This window comes from Salvelinus sp. IW2-2015, linkage group LG1, assembly GCF_002910315.2.
Source record: "Salvelinus sp. IW2-2015 linkage group LG1, ASM291031v2, whole genome shotgun sequence".
Classification (NCBI taxonomy): Eukaryota; Metazoa; Chordata; class Actinopteri; order Salmoniformes; family Salmonidae; genus Salvelinus; species Salvelinus sp. IW2-2015.
The window spans coordinates 53,916,641-53,928,788 of NC_036838.1; the positions used below are offsets into that span (position 1 = coordinate 53,916,641).

At 41.8% G+C, this 12,148-nt stretch overlaps 1 protein-coding gene across 1 annotated transcript in view; it reads left to right on the forward strand.

The window, feature by feature from the left end:
* cacna2d2a (calcium channel, voltage-dependent, alpha 2/delta subunit 2a) overlaps nucleotides 1–12,148 on the forward strand; it is a 320,922-nt gene that overhangs the window by 258,465 nt on the left and 50,309 nt on the right.

The window sequence follows — 12,148 nt, forward strand, 5'->3', positions numbered from 1 at the left end:
CCTTCTCTGTAACCACCAGTAAGTGTATAAACACCTCTCTTGTTATACCACCAGTAGTGTATAACACCTCTTATGGTAACCACAGTAGTGTAAACACCTCTCGTTACCTATTGTTACAACTCCTAAAGCGTAGTTATAAACACCTCTCTTGTAACCACAGCTAGTGTATAAAAACCTCTCTATGATTTAACACATAGTGTATAAACACTCATCTTGTTAACCACAGAGTAGTATAAACACCTTCTGTGTTAACCACAGTACTGTTCATAAACCAACCTCTCTGTTTAACCACTCGTATGATAAACACCTCTCTGTGTAACACAGCAAGATAGGATAAAACACCGCTCTTGTTAACCACCAGTAGTGTATAAACACCAACTAGTGTTAACCACAGTAGTGTATACACATCAGTCCATTATGACACTCTGTTAACCACAGCAGTGTATAAACACCTCTCTGGTTTACCAAACAGTTTATAGTAGAAACACCTCTCTGTTGTACCCACACAGTGTAGAGTAGAAACACCTCTTTGTGTTAACCACAGTAGGCACAGTTAGAACACCTCTCTGTGTTAACCACAGTATGATAAACACAACTCTGTGTAACACAGCAGCGATAAAAGACCTCTCTGTTAACCACAAGTGGCACCAGTATAAACACACTCTCTGTGTTAACCACAGTAATGTATAAACACCTCTCTGTTAACCACAGTAGTGTATAAAAACTTCTCTGTGTTAACCACATAGTGATAAACACCTCTCTGTGTTAACCACAGTATGTATAAACACCTCTCTGTGTTAACACAGTATGTATAAACACCTCTCTAGGTTAACCACAGTAGTGTATAACAACACCTCTCTGTGTTAACACACAGTGTATAAACACCTCTTCTATGTAACCACCAAGTAGTGTATAAACACCTCTCTGTGTAACCACAAGTATGTATAAAACACCTCTCTGTGTTAACCACCTAGTGTAAACACCCTCTGTGTTAACCACAGCAGTGGTAAAACACCTCTCTTGTAAAAACCACACGTAATAAACACCTCTCTTGAACCACAGTAGTGTATAAACACCTCTCCTGGTTAACCACAGTAAGTGTATTAAAACCAACCAACTCAGTGTTAACACAGTAGTATATAACACCTCTCTGTACCACAGCATTGTATAAACACCTCTCTGTTTACCCACAGCAGCAGTGTATAGGATAAACACCTCTCTGTGTTAACCACAGCAGTAGAGTAGAAACACCTCTTTGTGTTAACCACAGTAGTGCACATATAAACAGCCTCTCTTGTTAACCAGTAGTGTATAAACACAACTCTGTGTTAACCACAGCAGCGTATAAAAGACCTCTCTGTGTTAAACACAGTAGGCACAGTATAAACATATCTCTGTTGTAACCACAGTATGTTATCAAACACATACTCTTGTTTAACCACAGCAGTGTATAAAGACCTCTCGTGTTAACCACACGTGTATATACACCTCTCTGTGTTACCCAGCAGTGTATAAAACCTCTCGTTAACACAGTATGCACAGTATAAACATCTCTCTGTGTTAACCACAGTGCACAGTATAAACACCTCTCTGTGTTAACCACAGTATGCACAGTATAAACACCTCTCTGTGTAACCACAGCTATGCACAGTATAAACCACCCTCTGTGTTAACCACACGTAGGCACAGTATAAACACCTCTCTGTAACCACAGCAGTTATAAAGACCCTTTTAACCAGCAGCGTATAAAGACCTCTCTGTGTTAACCACAGTATTGCACGAGTATAACATCTCTCTGTGTTAACCAAGCTGTGTCCGTGTTAACCACACACCCTGTTGTAACCACAGTAGTGCAAGTATAAAACCTCTCGTGTAACCACAGTATGTGACATTTAACCACACGTGTATAACACCTCTCTGTGTAACCACAGTAGTGCACAGTATATAACCCCTCTGTGTTAACACAGTAGTGATAACACTCTCTGTGTTACCACAGCAGTATAAGACACCTCTCTGTGTTACCACAGTAGTGCACAGTATAAACACCTCTCTGTGTTAACCAGTAGTGTATACACCTCTTCTGTTAACCACACATGTATAGACACCCTCTGTGTAACCACAGTAGTGCACAGTATAAACACCTCTCTGTGTTAACCACAGTATGTGTATAAACCTCATCGTGTTAACCACAGCAGTGTAAGACACCTCTCTGTGTTAACCACATAGTGCACAGTATAAATCACCTCTCTGTGTTAACCACAGTAGTGTATAACACCTCTCTGTGTTAACCACAGCAGTTATAAACACTCTCTGTGTTAACCACAGTAGTACAGTATAATCAACCTCTCTGTGTAACCACAGGAGTGTATAGACACCTCTCTTGTTAACCACAGCATGTATAGACACCTCTCTGGTTAACCACAGTAGTGCACAGTAAAACACCTCTCTTGTGTTAACCACAGTAGTGTATAGACACCTCTCTGTGTTAACCACAGCAGGTATAACACCTCTCTGTGTTACCACAGTAGTCACAGTATAAACACCTCTCTGTGTTAACCACAGTAGTGTATGACACCTCTCTGTGTTAACCACAGCATGTATAACACCTCTCTGTGTTAACCACAGTAGTGCACAGTAAACACCTCTCTGTGTTAACCACACTTATGTATAACACCTCTCTGTGTTAACCACAGCAGTGAATAGACACCTCTCTGTAAACACCAGTAGGCACAGTATAAAACACCTCTCTGTGTTAACCACTAAGTAGTATAACCTTCTGCTTGTAACCACAGCAGTGTATAGACAACCTCTCTGTGTTAACCACAGTATCTGCACAGTATTAAACACCTCTCTGTGATAACCACAGTAGTGTATAGACACCTCTCTGTGTTAACCACAGCAGTGTATAACACCTCTCTTGTAACCACAGTAGTCACAGTAAAACATCTCCTCTGGTTAAACCACACAGTAGGTCTAATTTTATAGAATTCAAAACGTCAAATGTTTGAATAATTTATTGATCCATGGAATGCTTAGGGATTGGGGAAATCAGCACTTGGTGACAGGATCACATCACCAAATCTGAGAAACCTTCGGACGTTGGAGTTTGATCCTAGATGTCAGTGGAATGTCTTAGTCCCGGCTGTTTCGTTTCAAATTTCGATTGAAAAAACAACAGCTTTGGTACCGCTTCACCAACTCCAATATATCTCAATTGTGGGTGAGAATCAGGAAATTCATCTATCAACTAAAGATCTAGGTATGTTAAACTGCGCTGATCACGTGTACAAAATTAGGGAGTTAAAGCAATTCATGCTTGATCCGAAAATGTGGTCTAGCGCGTTATGGAGGGTGACAAATTGGCCAAATCGAGCCTGCACCGGATTCGGTGCGCCTCCAAATGCGGAGGCTCCGATATAGTCCACATTGACATGATTGTTGATGTAGGTAGGGAGAGTCCTTATAAACACAAACTCACTTCCTGACAACTTCCTCTTAACAGCTCTGCGCGCTCCACGAAGTGCAAGAATATGAATGCCTGAGTTCTGCTGAACTGTATCACTGAAATGCTGCACGGCCAATGCAACGTGCAGACGCCAAACGCCTTTTAGTATGCAAAGAGGTCTTATTCACATCGTCAGTAAAATAATGCCCCTTTACATAATGTATATTCGATATAGCACAACTCAGACCCTAACCATAACAGTCTACGTATCCATCTTATACTCAAGAGGTCGCACAGTTGTAACACACAGAGAACAGTGCTGTTAGTGTTGTCCTTTGACCGTTTGTTATCATGGCCTGAACACTGAGGTGCACAGGCGTAACCTATTCTATTATTATCCACTAAAACTCTCGATTAACGCTCTCGCCACAGAGATATTTCATCAGATGATACAGCAGACCTTTTCACGGAATAGGAAATGTACACCTGACTAAAACAATTTAGCAACATATAAAGTCAGCCAGCAAAAAGGCTGAGGAGTCAAGGAAACAGAGCCACAGGTAGGTAGAGCCAGGGTCCGGGTCCAGGGTCCGGGTCCAGCTACCTTCTATGGATTATGAGTTGCTATAACCAGGACTACTTACTATCCGCCCCAGGCCAACCAAACTAGCATCCTCGTCTGTTTGTCCAACTACACTGTGTAAACAGGCTGCATTAGCTAGTGTGTACTAAACACTGTAAAACACAGGCTGCACAGCATATATTGTTACTAAGTACACTGTAAAATACAGGCTGCATCAGCTATGTGTTTACTAAGTACACTGTGCAATACAGGCTGCATAGCTATTGTTACTAAATACACTGTGCAATACAGGCTGCATCAGCTATGGGCACTAAGTACACTGTGCAATACAGCTGCATCAGCTGTGGTCACTAAGTACACTGGCAATACAGGCGCATCAGCTATGGTCACTAAGTACACTGTGCAATGCAGGCCGCATCAGCTAGTTACTAAGTACACTGTTGCAATACAGCTGCATCACATGGTTACAAGTACACTGTGCAATACAGGCTGCATCAGCTATGGTCACTAAGTACTGTGGATGCACTGTATCAGCTATGTTTACTAAGTACACTGTGCAATACAGGCTCATCACTAGTGATTGTGTGTGATTATGTGTAATGGGACTAGAGGAGGTGGATTAGGCAACACAGCATATCTGAAAGCCTCTGTTCTCACTGAGACCTGCTAGAAGACAAAGTGAGCTCTACTCTCCCTGTGACTTCCTCTCTATTCCTCTAGAAGACAGAAGTAGCTCTATCTCTCCCTGTACTTCCCTCTCATTCCTCTAGAAGACAAAGTGAGCTCGTATCCCCCTGATGACCTTCCTCTCTAATCATCTAGAAACAAATGAAGGCTCTATCTCAGCCCTGTGACTTCCTCTCTAATTCCTCTAGAAGACAGAAGTGAGCTCTATCTCTCCCTTGACTTCCTCTCTATTTATCTAGAAGACAGAAGTGAGCTCTATCTCTCCTGTGACTTCCTCTTATTCCTCTAGATGACAGAATGAGCTCTATCTCTCCCTGTGACTTCCTCTCTATTACATCTATAAGACAGAAGTGAGCTTCACTCTCCTGTGCTTCCTCTCTAATCCTCTAGAAGACAGAAGTAGCTCTATCCTCCCGTGACTCCTATCTATCCTCTAGAGACAAGTGAGCTCATCTCTCCTGTGACTTCCTCTCTATTCCTCTAAAGACAGAAGTGAGCTCTATCTCTCCCTGTGACTTCCTCTCTAATCATCAGAAACAGAAGTGAGCTCTACTCTCCCTTTGACTTCCCTCATTCCTCTAGAAGACAGAGTGACTCTATCTCTCCCTTGACTTCCTCTATTGCTCTTTCCAACCTCCTTGTCATTTGTAATTGGAATATTTTAAAGCATATCTACAATGTGTTAATATCTTTAAAGAGATAATACCTCAACATGACCTAGAAAACACACCCTGAAGTTACAGTAAGGATTCACACAAATGCACACATACACACACTGAAGGAAGATATATCACCTGCGTGTTAATTCTGATGCTCCGAGGATGAATCTCGTAGTAGAATCCTGAAGATCAAAGTAGAGCATCTGTTCAGTGGATACACAGTGATAATAACAACAGCATGTAGCTGTTCTATTGTAGTGTATTGTAAAGGTATACTGGCTATGCATAAAGAAGGAAATAACACAACTGCCCAGCGAAGTCTCATCATCTTTTGCTATTAGAGCAAATGTATGCAGATAAATGTCTCCTCAGCAGAATGCTAATTGTTCTCTATGGGGAAATTGCATTAGACCCATTACGTTTGTTACCATTATGTAATTTCTGCAGATAGGTGTGTTTTGTGAGCATTTGTGTGGTGTGTTTGTGTGTGTGTGTGTGTTGTGTGTGTGGTGTGTGTGTTTGCACGCGTACGCCATATACCACATGTGTGTTTGTACCTGTGTGGATTGACTTCCATTAAGTGCTATGGGGAAACAAGGCCATGACCTCCAGTCTCATCAATCACTTTTACTCAGGATTCAATGTAATGGTTAAGGCTCATTGAGGATGCGCGCGTACCCAGGAGAACAAAACAGACTGCGATTAGGATTGAGGAGAGAAACACCCACTCATGTCAATAACTCTCCCTCCCCAATTATTAAAAGCACAGATGTTATACAAAGACCGCGAAATGGAACAGCATCCCAGAATGTAAGGACAGAATGCACCACAACACCACACACACACACACACACACACACACACACACCACAACAACACACACACACACACAAACACACACCACACACCCACACAACACAAAACACCTATCTGCAGCAAATACATAATGGTCAACAACGCTAATGGGTTACTAAATGCAATTCCCCTAAGAACAATTAGCATTCGCTGAGGAGACATCTAAAATCATAGCACTACATTGCTCAATAGCAAAAGATGATGAGACTCGCTGGCAGTTGTGTTATTCATTATGCATAGCAGTATTACCTTACAATACACACTACAATAGAACAGCACATGCTGTTGGTTATATCACTGTGTATCACTGACAGATGCTCTCCTTATCTTCAGGATTCTACTACAGAGTTCCATCCATTGGACCTCAGAATTAACACGCAGTATATATCCTTCCTTCAGTGTTTGTATGTCATCATTGTGTGAATCCTTACTTAACTTCAGTGGTGGTTTCTAGTCATTTTGAGGTCATTACTCTCTTTAAAGATAATTATTACACATAATAATGCCTTTAATATTCCAATTACAAAATGACACAAGGAGCTTAAAGACAATAGAGAGGAAGTCACAGGGAGAGATAGAGCTCAGCTTCTGTCTTCTTAGAGAATAGAGAGAAGTCACAGGAGAATAGAGCTCCATCTGTCTTTCTAATATTAGAGAGGAAGTCACAGGGAGAAGATAAGTCACTTCTTTTCTAAGATAGAGAAGAATCACAGGGAGAGATAGAGCTCACTTCTGTCTTCATAGAAATAGATAGGAAGTCACAGGAGAGTAGTACAGCTCACTTCTTTACTTCTAGAGAATAGAGAGATCACAGGAATAGAGCTCACTTCTGTCTTCTAGATTAATAGAGAGAAGTCCACAGGAGAGATAGAGCTTCACTTCGTCTTCTAGAGAATAGAGAGATATCACAGGGAGACGAAGAGCCACTTCTGTCGTCTAGATTAATAGAGAGGAAGTCACAGAGAATAGAGCTCACTTCTGCTCTAGAGGAATAAGAGGAATCACAGGAGCAATAGAGCTCACTTCGTCTTCTAGTGATTAGAAGAAGTCACAGGAGAGATAGAGCTCACTCTTGTCTCTAGAGAATAGAGAGGAATCACAGGAGATAGAGCTCACTTCTGTTCTAGAGGAATAGAGATGAAGTCAAGAGCAGATAGACGCTCACTCTGTCTATCTACAGAAGTCTCAGTGAAGCAAGGCTTTCAATCTGGCTGTGTCTCCTTAATCCACCCTCTCTAGTCCCTCCATTACACTACTCACACACACACACCATAGCTGATATGCAGCCTGTATGCACAGTTACTTGTAAACACATAGCTATACAGGCCTGCATCCACCGTGTACTTAGCTGACCCAATAGTGATGCAGCCTGGTATTGCACAGTGTACTTAGTTACACATAAGCTGATTGCAGCCGTATGCACAGATTAACTTAGTAAACACATAGCTATGCAGCCTGCATTGCACAGTGTCTTAGTGACCCATAGCTGATCAGCCTTATGCAACAGTGTACTAGTGACACCACAGTGCATGCAGCCTGTATGCACAGTTTGTACTTATTTGACCCATACTGATGCAGCCACAGCCTGTATTGCACAGTGTACTTAGTAACACATAGCTGATGCAGCCTGTATTGCACAGTGTACTTAGTAACACATAGCTGATGCAGCCTGTATTTTACAGTGTACTTAGTAACACATAGCTGATGCAGCCTGTGTTTTACAGTGTACTTAGTAACACATAGCTGATGCAGCCTGTATTACACAGTGTAGTTGGACAAACAGACAGGATGCTAGTTGGTTGGCCTGGGCCAGGCATGTAAAGTAGTCCCTGGTTATAGCAACTCATTAACCCATAGAACGGTTAGCTTGGACCCTGGACCCTGGACCCTGGACCCTGGCCTCTACCTACCTGTGGCTCTGTTTCCCTTGGACCTCCTCAGCCTTTTTGCTGGCTGACTTTTATGTTTGCTAAATTGTTTTAGTCAGGTGTAACATTTCCCCTATATCCTGTGAAAAGGTCTGCCTGTCATCATCCTGATGAAATATCTCCCTGTGGCGAGAGCGTTAAACGAGAGTTTTAGTGAGATGATAATAGAATAGGTTACGCCTGTCAGCACCTCAGTGTTCAGGCCATGAATAACAAACGGTCAAAGGCACAACACTAAAACAGCACTGTTCTCTGTGTGTTCACACTGTGCGACCCTCCTTGAGTATAAGATGGATACGTAGACTGTTATGGTTAGGGTCTGAGTTGTGCTATAATCGAATATACCATTATGTAAAAGGGGCATTATTTACTGACGATGTGAATAAGACCTCTTTTGCATACTAAAAGGCGCTGCACGTCTGCACGTCTGCATTGGCCGTGCAGCATTTACAGTGATACAGTCTCAGCAGAACTCAGGGCATTCATACTTCTTGCACTTCGTGGAGCAGCGCAGAGCTGTTGAGAAGGAAGTTGTCAAGGAAGTGAGTTTGTGTTTATACAGGACCTCCCTCCCTCACCTACCATCAACCAATCATGTCAATGTGGAGCTATACYGAGCCTCCGCATTTGGGAGGCGCACCGCAATCCGGTGCAGGGCTCGATTTGGCCAATTTCGTCACACCCTCCATACAGCGCCTTAGACCACATTTTCGGATCAAGCATGAATTGGCTTTAACTCCCTATTTTGTACACGTGATCAGCGCAGTTTAACTACCTAGATCTTTAGTTGGATTAGGATTGAATCTTCCTGAATTCCTCACCCACAATTGAGATATATTGGAGTTGGTGAAGCGGTCACCAAAGCCTGTTGTTTTCTCATGATCAATTTGAACAGAAACAGCCGGGACTAAGACATTCCACTGACATCTAGGATCAAACTCCCAACGTCCGAAGGTTTCCTTATCAGATTTGGGTGATGTGATCCCTGTCACACAGTCGCTGATTTCCCCCAATCCCCAATAACAGCATTCCATGGATCAATAAATTATTCCAAAAGCATTGACGTTTTGAATCTATAAAATTAACCTACTGCTTGGTTAACACAGAGAGATGTTATACTGTGCACTACTGTGGTTAACACGAGAGGTGTCTTATACACTGCTGTGGTTACACAGAGAGTGTTTATACACTACTGTGGTTAACACAGAGAGGTGTTATACTGCACTACTGTGGTTAACACGAGAGAGTCTTATACCCTCTGTGGTTAACACAGAGAGGTGTTAACACTACTGGGTTAACACAGAAGTGTTTTACGTGCACTACTTGGTTAACACAGAGAGTGTCTATACACTGCTGTGTTAACACAGAGGTGTTATACACTACTGTGGTAACACAGAGAGGTGTTTATACTGTGCACTACTGTGGTAACACAGAGAGTGTCTATACACTGCTGTGTGAACACAGAATGTGTTATACACTACTGTGGTAACACAGAGAGGTGTTTATACTGTCACTACTGTGGTTAACACAGAAGAGTGTCTATACACTGCTGGTTAACACAGAGAGTGTCTATACACTACGTGGTTAACACAGAGAGTGTTTATACTGTCACTATGTGGTTAACACAGAGAGGTCTATACACTGCTGTGGTTAACACGAGAGATGGCTATTACACATACTGTGGTTAACACAGAGAGTGTTATACTGTGCACTACTGTGGTTAACACAGAGAGGTGTCTATACACTGCTGTGGTTAACACAGAGAGGTGTTATACACTACGTGGTTAACAAGAGTTTTATACTGCACTACTGTGGTTTAACACAGAGAGTGTCTATTACACTGCTGTGGTAACACAGAGAGGTGTCTATACACCTGTGGTTAACACAGAGAGTGTTTATAGTCACTCTGTGGTTAACACAGAGAGGTTTCTATACACTGCGTGGTTAACACAGAGAGGTGTTATACACTACTGGTTAACACAGAGAGTTTATACTGTGCACTACTGTGGTAACACAGAGAGGTGTTATACACTGCTGTGTAACACAGAGAGTGTTATACACTACTGTGGTTAACACAGAAGAGGTGTTCTAACTCACTACTGTGGTTAACACAGAGAGTGTCTATACACTGCTGTGGTTAACACAGAGAGTGTCTATACACTCTGTGGTTAACACAGAAAGGTGTTTATACTGTGCACTACTGTGGTTAACACAGAGAGTGTCTACACACTGTGGTTAACACAGAGAGATTTATACACTTCTGTGGTTAACACAGAGAGATGTTTATACTGTGCACTACTGTGGTTAACACAGAGAGAGTTTTATACACTGCTGTGGTTAACACAGAGAGGTTTATACACTGCTGTGGTTAACACAGAGAGTGTTTATATTGCACTACTGTGGTTAACACAGAGAGGTGTTTATAACTGTGCACTACTGTGGTTAACACAGAGAGAGTGTTTATACTGTGCACTACGGTTTAACACAGAGAGGGTTTATACTGCACTACTGTGGTTAACACAGAAGATGTTATATACTGGCACTACTGTGGTTAACACAGAGAGTTTCTACACTGCTGTGGTTAACACAGAGAGTGTTTATACACTGCTTGGGTTAACACAGAAGTCTTTATACACTGCTGTGGTTAACCAGATTGGTTCTATACACTACTGTGGTTAACACAGAGATTTTATACTGGCACTACTGTGGTTAACACAGAGAGGTCTTATACTCTCTGTGGTTAACAAAGAGTTCTGTTTATACACTACTGTGGTTAACACAGAGAGTGTTTATACTGTGCACTACTGTGGTAACACAAGAGGTGTTCTATCTACACTGCTTGGTAACACAGAGGTTTAACACTGTGGAACACTGAGGTTATACACTGCTGTGGTTAACACAGAGAGGTGTCTATACACTACTGTGGTTAACACGAGGTGTTTATACACTACTGTGGTTAACACAGAGAGGTGTTTATACACTACTGTGGTTAACACAGAGAGGTGTTTATATACTGTGGTTAACACAGAGAGGTGTTTACACTGCTGTGGTTAACACAGAGAGGTGTTTACCACCTACGTGGTTAACACAGAGAGGTGTTATACACTACTGTGGTTAACACAGAGAGGTGTTATTACACTACTGTGGTTAACAAGAGAGTGTTTTATACACTGCTGTGGTTAACACAGAGAGTGTTTATACACTACTGTGGTTAACATAGAGATGTTATACACTACTGTGGTTAACACAGAGAGGTGTTTATACACTACTGTGGTTAACACAGAGATGTGTTATACACTACTGTGGTTAACACAGAGAAGTTTTTATACACTACTTGTTAACACAGAGAGGGTTATACCACTACTGGTTAACACAGAGTGTTAACGTGCACTACTGTGGTTAACACAGAGAGGTCTTATACGCTGCTGTGGTACACAGAGTTTGTTTAACACTACTGTGGTAACACAGAGAGGTGTTATTACTGTGCACTACTGTGGTTAACACAAAGAGGGTTTCTACTCTACACTGCTGTGTTAACACAGAGAGTTTTACTATAACACTGTGTAACACAGAGAGTGTTTATACACTGCTGTGGTTAACACAGAGATGTCTATACACTACTGTGGTTAACACATGAGTGGTTTATACACTACTGTGGTTAACACAGAGATGGTATATACACTACTGTGGTTAACACAGAGAGTGTTTATATACTGCTGTGGTTAACACAGAGAGTGTTTTTCACACTGCTGTGGTAACACAGAGAGGTGTTTATACACTACTGTGGTTAACACAGAGAGTGTTTATACACTACTGTGGTTAACACAGAGAGTGTTTATACACTCTGTGGTTAACATAGAGAGGTGTTTATCACTGCTTGGTTAACACAGAGAGGTGTTTAACACTACTGTGGTTAACATAGAGAGGTGTTTATACACTAACTGTGGTTAACAAGAGAGGTGTTCTACACTACTGTGTTAACACAGAGAGG